The sequence below is a fragment of the Marmota monax genome, unplaced genomic scaffold (genome assembly GCF_021218885.2).
Source record: "Marmota monax isolate L192 unplaced genomic scaffold, Marmota_monax_Labrador192_F-V1.1 WCK01_AAM20220418_F8-fsc00082, whole genome shotgun sequence".
Lineage (NCBI taxonomy): Eukaryota > Metazoa > Chordata > Mammalia > Rodentia > Sciuridae > Marmota > Marmota monax.
The window spans coordinates 6,207,992-6,219,246 of record NW_026695207.1 but is presented as its reverse complement, the minus strand read 5'-3'; the positions used below and the strand labels follow the sequence as shown (position 1 = coordinate 6,219,246).

The window sequence follows — 11,255 nt, the reverse complement described above, 5'->3', positions numbered from 1 at the left end:
CACACTTGACAGAGCAGTGTGAAATGCAGCCTGGGACTGGGGCTGGGAGGGTTAAGTGTTCCTGCTTCCTGCCTGGGCCCTGCAGGATCCCTTCCCACAGCTGACATGATGGATCTCAAGTGTCACTGTCACTGTGGTCAGCATCACCCTAGCACTGATAAGCCGGACCCCAGCTTCCCGCCCATGCACAGAGAAGGAAGCTATTTTCCAACTAAGTTTAAATGTGGCATTCAAATTGTGCGGCATGTGGCCTTTAGAGGAACCCCTGGTGACCTACACATGCTGAACAGCCTCTCCCCCAAAGCGTTCTTGGTTCAGTTTCATGATTAAAGCATAAAAAATAGTTTTGTTTTGTTTTATAATGGTGCTGGGAATTGAACTCAGGACCTCATACTTGCCAAGCAAGCACTCTACCACTGAGCCACACCCCTGGCACCCCCAGATATTCTTTTTGGATGAAAAGAAATGTTTTGATTTTAGTGTTATCTCTGTGAGACCTAATCTTTTTTTTTTTTTTTTTTTTGGTCTCTGGAAAGCTCATATGCAAATGATTTGTGTCCCCTGAGAAGCTCAAGTCACTGAGGAAGCAGAGCAGTATGTCTTGTGGGCCAAATATTTCTTATTGTCCCCGTCAGTCAGAGTGTGGGCTGTAATGAGGAACCCTGTTCCTTACAGAAAAGGGGAACTTCTTTCCGTGGCTGGTCCTGCGCTGTGCCCCAGCTGAAAGCACAGACACAGGTTGCTGACAGTACACAAGAAGGCTCTGTTATCTGACCTCCTTGAAGCTGCTTAGGGAAGGGAGGTGTGGTCAGCTTTCCAACAGCACACCCTTCCGAAAAGCACATTTTCTGCATGTTTCCAAATACTTTCTTTAAAAATTTAAAGGATTTTACAAATCAGCTTGGAAGTGTAATCTGGGCTGTTAGAACCCTCTTAGCAAGGAGGGAGAGAGACCCATTAAAGTTCCCAGAGTTTACTGATTGCCCCCACCCCCAATGTTCTACTGCTGTTTCCAAAGAGCTTTGTTTTGAAGTTTTAATCAGTCTAAATGAAGAATCTCAGAGATGGTGTGGTCTGCATTTCAATCCCTGGAAGCCCTCCCCGCCCCCCAGTCCTGGGCTTTGTGGCCCTCCGTGTGGCCTTGGGTTGCCCACTGTTTCCAATGTACATAATGAGCTCAATGTCAAACTGTTGGGTCTTTTGTCTTTAACAATAAGCATTTAGCTCAACTAAATGAATAGAAATTACTTTAGTGAATTACAAAAAACCAAGGTCTTTTCAATACACCAGCTATGACATTAATTATTTTGGACATTGTCTTATTTTTGCAAATGTATTAACTTGAAATTTGACTTAAAAACATAATAAATTCACTGTTTAAACTAAAAAAAAACTGTAAAACATTATTAGTAAATCAAAGTGTCTGCAGGCGATGATGAAAATCTTTTTCTGATTAAAAATAAAAATACACACTCCAGCATTTTCGTATCCAGTGAGCTGAACATCCCACGCAGCACCAGTGAAGGAGGTGCCTCTCCCGCTTGGGAAGCCCCTGGAGTCACCAGCACCTCGGCTTTCCTAAGGCACCTGGAACACATTCGCCAGCCTTTGAAGACCCGTCCAATCTTCCACCCCAGCATGAGCTGCATTCTGAGCCCTGTGGGGGCAGCGACCAGTCCTCCGGAGATCCCTCCCCCTCCGCCCTCCTCCTGCAGTGGCCACAGGAGACCTGAATGCTTTTTTCCTAAATCTCTGTAATCCAATAAGCTTTCGTGTTTAGCAGCTTGTTTTGAAACTTGTGCGGCACCCAGCCTGGCCAAGTAAGGTCCTCTGCAGGCAGGTGCGTGCCCCAGGGCCTGATCGTTATTCAAGGCAAGAAGCCGCTCAGCCCCAACCAGAATGTAATTTGTAATTAACTGTCATTTACTTCTGTCTGCATTGACTTGTTGTTCAAAAGACAATGTCACTGCGGCTGGTCACTGTTCCCCTTTGCTGTGGCTCTAATGTCCCTAGGATCTGGTTGTTTCCATCATGTTGAGAAACCCAGGGCTCACTCTCTGGAAGGCACAAGAAGGGAGTTCACTGAAATAAATCCAACACCAGTAATTTGTTATGCTGAGGCACATCAACCCTCCCATTTGATGACATGGAATGAGCGGCCTGACACAGGAGCCGCATACAGTGGGAGCCAGGTAATTTAAAAGACTCAAGTGGGCGTTCTCTGAAGCATATCTTTTAAAACGCAGTCTTAAAAAGCGATCTGTTCTGTGACTATCCACTCTGATTTATGTCCGCTTTTCAGGTTAATTATTTGCTTGTCACACTTTTCATTAGGAGAAAATTAAACAGAATGTGTGGATGTGTTGGATGTGTCTTGGACGGGGCTCTGCATTTTGGAGACTGGCAAGTAATTCCAACTTTAACTGCTTGGAAATTGACACAGCTTAAAGTCCATTGAACAGGAAGGACGGAGAAAGCATTAACAGGTTTGAAAAGAAAACATTAGATGTTTTTGCAATTAGACCCCCAACAAATGTCTGTTCATTCTTCCATCTTTGGGGGGATTTTGATTTTAAGGGAGAACAAGTAGTTCCTCTCTGATGTTTATACTTTTCACAGAGAAGTTTCAAATCCTACTGCAAACACTTTTTCCACGGTGAAGTTGGGGAACATGGGTGTCTACTTTCAGGCAAACAGTGGGGTCAGGGAGTCACTGTGCTCATGAATGGGATCTTCACCCAAGCAGCCTACCCCCATCTACCCCTGGACCCAACCTTGGTCCCTCATCTCAGGGCTGGGCACACAGAAGGACCCAACCTCTGCTCATTTTGGAAACAAAAAGCCATCTCAGTCCAGAGATAACTGGCCCGAAGCATTAGTTTCAAATGCATTAAACCAATTAATTTCCTGTACACAAAGTACCCTGGGCTGTGGTTGTAAAAAATGATTTGGTGCCACTCGAAGGTGCCAGTGCCCTGGCTCTCCTACCTGTACACAAGGAATATGGCCCCACACAAGATCCCTGCAAAGTGTGGGCTGTGTCTGGGTGAAGATCATGTGAGGCAAAGAGAGAGGGGGAGGTTGTGTTCAGAACACGGTAAGGAAGGCATCAGCCCCAAGAAGACCACCGGGAAGGGTCTGGGCCTCAGCCCTGACGTCTGCTGGGTGCACCCACCTGACCTTGTTTCTGGGGAAGGTGTCCAGGACTTTGCTGTCAGGAAAGAGCCAAGACTCTAGGGAGTCACGAAGCACACGTGGCTCAGTCTCCAGTGGGACTCACCCTTCCCCACTGCCAATGGTGGAAGGAGCCATGCCCTTGCCATCTAGCTGCAAACCTGGAGGAGCCCAAGTCCAGGAGACTCTGCAGCAGGCAGCCCTGAGGTGCTGGGGGACCCAGGCTCCAAGGCTCCCCTCTGCTCGCTCCAGCTTCTTCTTCTTTTTTTTTTGGCCCTGCTTGCCTTTGGTTTACATCCAAGTTTCACGGAGTCAGAGAGCACAGTTGTTATAGATAGGCCCGTTTAATTACTTGTCAGCTTACAGCGGGTATCTCGGCCAGGCGGTGCAGAAGCTTAACTTTCTTTCTGTAGCTTAAAACCTGACCAATTGCTAGCGCTTTCCCATTTAGCCACACAACTCAGGATACGCTTGGGATGAGAAATAAAATGGACAAGCCGTGTTTCCGATTTTCTAGCTAACGCCGTCAGTCCTCAGTGCCCCAGATTCCATGCAGATCCCCAGGGATGGAAGTTGGTGGCCAGTCTGACATGGAGTGGGGTGGTATATTTTAATTCTATTTATAATCTCCCTGGAACTATGCTAACCCTCTAGTTATGCAGCTCTTGTGCAAAGAGAAAGCGCACACCGTGTGATAGGGTGGACTGAACCAGGAGACTCTCAGTAAGGGGACAACATGCACACATCTCTGCTGCTCTGTTCAGCCACCTTGACTTTAGAGGGAGATCTGGGTGCTCTTGTGACTGCCTGGACACTTAACATTCTATTTAATTTTGACTCCTCTGGTTAGTGTTGGATTAATTACTCAGCATCTCTTGCCTTAAATCCTGCTCAACATATCTGCCTCCCTTGCTGCTGGCCATGTATGTGCAGGGCCCCTGAGCTCCCTGAGGAAGATAGGGGTCCAAAGCTGCTGCTGCTCTGACGAACAAGGTGGCCTTCAGCTGTGTCAACCACTGAGGTATGTGCTTTGCATTGAAGGGAAGCTGATTATCTGCTACCGCAGTTTCTCTATTGCCCTGTTCAGTGCTGTGAGAAGCCAGTTCCCGGGTGGATAGCCCAGTGAGAAGGAGTGAAGAGCAAGAGAAACCAGAGGACCCTGCACTGGTCCTCGCTCTGATATGGTCCTGGGTTGGTTAGGCCCAGAGTGAATTACCCAGTGGTTACTGTCTCCAGTTCACTTGGGAAATGGGAAACTCTCCAAGACACACTAGCCTTCCTCTGCACGAAGCAGACCCAAAGGGGCCCGGGACGCTCTTCATCTGCTGAGAGAGCGGAGCTGCAGATGCAGCAGACCCCATTGCCCTGGCGATGCGTCCTCTTCGCCATCCCCACAAAAGCACCCTTTCTGAGGCCTTGGGAAGACATATCCCAGGCTCTCAGCCCTGATAAAACTGTTCCACCCTGAATTTTGAGGTTGGGATGGGAGAGTTCATGTGAGGGAGCTGGAAACATCGTCTTTGACATGAGAACATCAAGAAGAACCTCCGGAGCCTGCTGGCCGACTCATCATCCCGCGGGGGCAGACACACCCACACAAAGAGGCCACAGCATGCTGGGTAGCATGGGCCTTTGTGCCTCCGGTGACGTTCACATTCAACCGAGGCTGTCTAAGGAAAAGCTAATTTCATCCAATAGCGGAAAGCTCACGTGCTTTGTCTTGTTTTTTCCAGGCTCCTGGTTGCCCACTTGGCCAGATCCACCAAAGCCAGGTTCTGGGGACATCTCCTTCCCAGTCACCTGGCTGCAGGCCAGCAAGTGCAGGGCTGCTGCATCCTGCATGCTGACTGTGCAGCGCAAGGACAGCCCCCACAGCAGGGCCAAACCATCAAGGGACCCACTGGCCAGCGTATCTTCCCTTGGAATGCTGCTTCCTGCACCTCATGTTTGCAAACAAAATAAACAACACAAAGCAAAACAAACCAACCTTTCCTCCTCACCAGCCAAACAAAGCTGGAAGAAGAGTCCCAGGGCAGGTTAAATGGAAGACGCAGCCTGTTCTCAGACTGCTCTTTGACATTGCTGAAGGTTTCGTCTTGATTACTTTCAATAAAACTCAAAGTAAGTATGACTGTCCTGGCTCACTGAGCAACAAGGCTTTATCACTAATTACAATCCTTTATTACAGGTGGTTTAATAGGTTTATGATCGGCCATAAAACAATTCAGGATGGGAGTCCATAAAAGCAATGGGTTATACAGCTGTGACATCTTAATATCTATTCATTGTAATCATTTTATGATCTCTAATGGTAGTATTTTTATTAAAATATGTACATATGCCTGTACATGGGCCGTGTTGCCACCAAAACTGGGAGGCAGAGCAAAAATCACATAAATACATACTAAAATACTTAATGAGGCATCCGGAGAGCCTCCGTCCTCAGAAGCATGTCGACCAGATCACATGTGTGCAGCCTCATTATGGGTCATTATAATAAAATTATAAGTGCTGTAATAACTCTAACCTTGAAGGCACAATAAAGGATGGTTATATTTGCCTTCCTAGCCCACACATCTGAGGCATTTTCTTCATTAATTATATTTCACATAAGAATAATTACATTGTGTGAGACTGAAATTCCATGGCATTTGCTAGGTCTCAGCACCCGAGTGAGTCTCTCTCGTGATCATGTGCGCTTGTGCAGTTACATCAGCAGCTAAAGCTGTGCTCCTGGATGCAGGATGTGATCTGCAGGGCTTCAGGGAGGGTGTTTGTTGTGGGTGGTGTTAATTTTATTTTGTAACCCAATTAGTAAAGTAAATAAATTGGGGATAGAAGAGCTGGCCAACTAGGCATGGCCAGGGTGGTTTGGGCACAGGCAGCTCCCTGGGTGCTTCCCTCCTCCCTGGCCCAGTCCTGCCAGAGCACAGTGGCTTCCAATGTCTCTGGAGGCCGGGTGGTTGGAGAGGTCATGTAGATCTACATTTCTATTGTTTTGTCAATACTTGGGAAATCTACTTATATGTGCAGCTAAGACCTAAATATTTGATACAATTTTTTCTGGCACAATGAGCATCATAGCCCTGGGTTTGAGAGAAAAATCTTCCATTTGAATGTGGATTATGACTTCAGATGATAAATAATTTGGAAATTTCCCCTAGTATCCAAACTAAACATTTATTAACTGTATTTTACACACACACACACACACACACACCCTAGACTCAAACACTGCTCATAAAATTGAATTTCGGGGACCCCAGAGTTGGTATCTCCTCCCCTCTACCTTTTATCTAGTCCTACAACCCAGCCAGGATTTCTGACTTAGGGGCACATTCCCAGCATTTCGGGATTACATTAGAATGCAAAGGAAAAAAGTAAAAGTGATACTTAGGAAAACACGGAAATTTTACTCATTTAAACTAATTTGACAAATTCCATTTAAATTATGAAAATTGTGAGTGGACATGTATTTTGTAACTTTCCAGTATAATAGCAACTTAATTTGAGCAGACAAAAGAAGAAAAGGGGAAGAAAAAGGAAAAGAAAAGAAAAAGAAAGCCCTGTTGAATTCTCAAGGGAATCATTTTAGTGAATGGACAGAGACTGGAATGATTTGTAATTAGCATATAAATTGTATGCATGTAAATGATGCTTCTAAAAGGTATTTGTAAAGTTTATTTTCTTAAGTATTTAGATCAGAGTGGGGCACCTTGTTTACAGTTCTGGCCAGCTCTTGCCTGCAAGGGATTTGCAAGCAAGCTCCCTCTGCCACCCCACCCCCACCCAGTCATCCTGGTTTTGCTTCATCACAAATTACAAATTAGTGGCACACAAATTAATGAGGTTTTTATAGTATTTGGTCAAATCATGCAATAAAAAGCTTTAACTCAAACACAGGAGCTTGATTATTATAATTTATTTAAATGTAATGCACTGTTTGCTAAATTTCATATGGCTGGAATCAATATGTAATTCAAAGTTAATTTAAAAACCCAGGCACCAGAGCACCCTTGTTCTTCAGGGTGGTGGCAGGCTGCTTTTTCCTGTGAGGGAGACAGTGATCTGGTGCTTCACATGAACATCAGTAGTGATATGGAACAGCCAGCTCCAAGCACAGAACATAGGGCCAGAGGTCCAGGACCCCAGGGTGGCCTGGCGCCTGGGAACCGCAACCCTCGGGAAGGTCTTTCTCCAGATAAGCATACTGTCCATGGAACTCCCAGGCCACTTTCTCTGTGCTTACTGCAGATAGGAGCTGGAGCCACACTCTGTCCTGCCTGGGGGACGTAAAAACTGGGGTTGCCGTTTTGCAGGTGCCTGTCCTAGTCTGCTGGCAGTCGTTTGCTGGGAGCGCCCCTCAGAGGGAAAGTGACACATCTCCCTTGGGTTGTGGAAAGGCAGATACTCCCCTTGCCTCCAGACCCCGGTGGTGCAAGTGGAAGCTCACTTCAAAGCCTGAGGTCCTCTGCCTTACAACTGACCTACCCTGAGGAAACCCCTTTGGGAAACATGGGTGCAGGACCCGCTTTTCATCCAACAGGGACTCTTCCTCCTCCTTCCCTGTTTGATTTGCATTTTCTTTTGATATACCTTTATTTTATTTATTTATTTTTATGTGATGCTAAGGATAGAACCCAGTGCCTCATATGTGCTGCGAGAGAGCAAAACCCCAGCCCCTGATTTGCATTTTCAATCAGTTCACCAAAAACAGAAAAAGAAAAAGAAAAACAGAAAAACAAAAAGAATCCACATGATTAAAATGAGAATAGTTCACAGAGTTTTCTTGCCAGCTCCCTCCTCTCTCTCTCCAGAGAGAATCACCCTGTAACAGTTTATTTTCAGAGAAACAGTGTCTCCCCCTGGGTCTACCTCTGGTCCACTTTGAGAGGCAGCTGAATCAGCAGTTAGTGGGGAGGTCGTCTCCTGGGCAGGTGAGTCTTCTCATCCTCCAGTGACCCCCTGGTGTCGTTCACCCATCCCCACCAGTGGCATTTCTGGTTTAATTTCTTTTTTTCTGATTAAAATTATGCTGCTGTGATTTTCCATATATATATATATATATATATATATATGTATATATATATATATACCTTTATTTTATTCATTTATTTATATATGGTGTTGAGAATCGAACCCAGTACCCACACATGCTAGGCAAGCGCTCTGCCACTGAGCCACAACCCTAGCCCATGACTCTTCTAATAGTTACTGCTTTTGTATGGCTTTAGAGGAAATTTCTCATAGCAGAATTACACCAATACCATCAGCATGTTGTAGAATTAAAGTTGCTTTCCATTACCATATTCTCCCTGAGAGATGGATCCAATTTACAGGCAGCAGGCCATGTACAGAAGCACAGCTTTTCTTTTTATTTTATTTTTTTTTTGTGGGGGGGAGTGTAACCAGGGATTGAACCCAGGGTCACTCGGCCACTGAGCCACATCCCAGCCCTATTTTGTATTTTATTAGAGACAGGGTCTCACTGAGTTGCTTAGTGCCTCACTAAATTGCTGAGGCTGGCTTTGAACTCGTGATCCTCCTGCCTCAGCCTCCTGAGCCGCTGGGACTACAGGTGTGCGCCACTGTGCCTGGCCAAGGAGCATGCCTTTTCTATGCTGTGGTCAACAATGGGTTTTAAAATGTCTCTGTGCGGTTGTTGTCAAATGGAAAACTGGGGATCTTGGTTGCATTCTCTAATTATGAGTAACTCGAGCCTCTTAATCACATGTCCACTGAGTTCTGGGTTTTTTTTTTTCTGTGAACCCTGAGTTCACATGGTTTGCTCGTTCTTTTCCTAATATGTTGTATATGTTTCTTGTTGACTTTTTAAAGTTCTTTGCAGAATCCCTTTTGCCCGTGGCTTGGCTAAATGGTAAAAAGCAAAACAGTGGCCTAGAGTTTGGGGGAAATTCCATGAGCGCCTGTGGAGCCCTGCCTGCAGGGTGCCAGGCTCAGCAGGCAGACTTGGACAGTGGGTGTGGCTTGGCCTCTGTGTCATCTCCACTTTTCCTGATGGCATTGGGTTGTGGGCCCTGCATGAGTTCAGTCCTATGTACAGGTAAGTTCAGCCGCGACCACTCAACCCACCCCGAGACCCCCATGAAGTGACTTCTGTCCTTCTCAGGCTGGTTGCTCTGAACATGCCACAGAAGCCTCCTGTGGACAGAGACCTAGTGGTGGGTCAACTTAGAACCTGTGGTGGGAGAGGAGAGAAAGCCAGACTTCCTTCCACACCAGTCAGCTGATGTCAGCGAAATGGGCAAGTGCTTCCCGCCTGCCTCCAACAGGCCGCTCCGCAGTCTTCAGAGCAGGAGGGCTCTCCTCTAACCAGAGAGCCCTCCTTCCCTGCTGCTGCCAGCAGGGCCACTCCTTCCCAGGCCACAGCCTCGGGTCCTGCTGGCCATCGACTCTCATGCTCCCCCCTCCCTGCTGTCACCAGCTCTGTACCATGTGTGCCTGGAGCACCAAGTGCCAAGCTGCATCCAGACCTCATGCCCATCATCCCACTGACCTGCCTAATAATGAAACGGGCGCATGGAGACTGCTCCTCGGTATTACCGGATCACGCCAGCCAGAGCTTCTCTGCAGAATCCGAATGACGCCGACGGGCGTTGCTCTTCATCTCCTTCTAACATTAAAATGGGTTTGGATCTTTTAATTACATTTTAAATATTAATATTTTTAAATAGATGTGTAAATATGCATGAAGACTCCCAAACAGAAAGCTCTCAGAACCACTTAGCCTGGAGGAGGTAAGCAGGAGAGTGGAGGTAAGCAGGCGGGAGGGCACAGGGCGATCCCTGCAGCTCTGCGAGCAACTTAGCCAAACCCACTCGGTGGGCACTTGGCCTTCAGCGGACTTGCAAAGCCCCACGGTCTGCCCTGCAGCAGAGGCTCCCAGTGACCCGTGCTGCAGCTGAGTTCTGCTAGGCCCCTTCACTAGGGCCTCTCTGGCCATTTAGCCCTGGAACCTTCTTGAGTGAATGCAGGATACCTAGCAGGTGTAAGAGATGGAGCAGAGCTTTCTGTGGGCCCAGGCCACATCATGCTTCTGTCCTCATGGGGTGCAGAGAGGTGGTCCATGACAGAGGGGAAAACAGCTCCCACCACTCCTCTGACAGCCGCTTTAATGTTAGAAGGAGATGAAAAGCAACACCACTTTCCCCCTGGTATTTGTTAATAAATCATCTCCTGCTCCTAAATTTGAAGAAATTTCTGATTCTTTGATTTTTTTTCTTCTTAGAAATGTGCAGGCATCATGATGGACAGACAGACCCTATCAGAGTCAGGTTGCCGGACATGCAGGCCCTGGGCAACCCAGCACAGCTGCAGATGCCATCATGGGACTTTTGGTTGAGAGATTCCGACATTTTTAGTAAATATATTACTTTGAGATTAAGGCCAAGGAGTTGGGAAGTCGTGTTCTTGCTTCTCCTGGAAAGTCTTGATTCTCATCATGAAGAGCAGCAACAGGTCAGAACACAGAGGCAGAGGCTGGGGGACAGCTGGACTAGGGAAAGCTGGACAGAGGGCATCGTTAGTCACAGCACCTCGGCCCTTCGCAGGCGAGGACGTCGCTTCACAGAGCCAAGACAAGAGACCCCCAGCAGCACCCGCACCCCAGAACTGACTCGCCAGGGGCCGGACGTAGTTCGGAGCTTTAGAACTAGTCTGTCCCAACAGGCAAGCAAAGGGAGCCCTGCTGCCGAGAAGGGCCCGCGGGGCTGCAGAGAGCTCCCCCGTCAGGAACACTCATCACCAGAGTGAACACAGAGCAGGAGTGTCCAGGGCTGCTGGAGGTCATGGCTGTCCAGACAGGAAGGTGGGCCAGAGTCAGCCCCCATTCCTCCTGCCACTCTGCCAGAGAGGGGAGCGACCCCTAGCCAAGGCCCCAGCTTGGGGCTGACCACTTGTAGGCAGGACCCCACAGAGACCAAGAGGAAACCCAGAGTCACCAAGAGGAAGCCCAGCTGTGGAAGGAAGAACTCCTGGTTGTGGGGAAACTGGCACGTGTTCTGTGGAACATCTGGAGAGCATCGGAAAACATGGGGAATGTCTTCATGCCTTTAATTTTT

General features: G+C 47.5%; 1 non-coding gene across 1 annotated transcript; it reads right to left on the bottom strand.

Moving 5' to 3' along the window:
* Window positions 1-359: 359 nt before the first annotated feature.
* Trnaa-ggc (transfer RNA alanine (anticodon GGC)) lies at window positions 360-431 on the bottom strand. Its single transcript has one exon. It is a non-coding gene; the product is annotated as a tRNA-Ala (tRNA).
* Window positions 432-11,255: the final 10,824 nt, after the last annotated feature.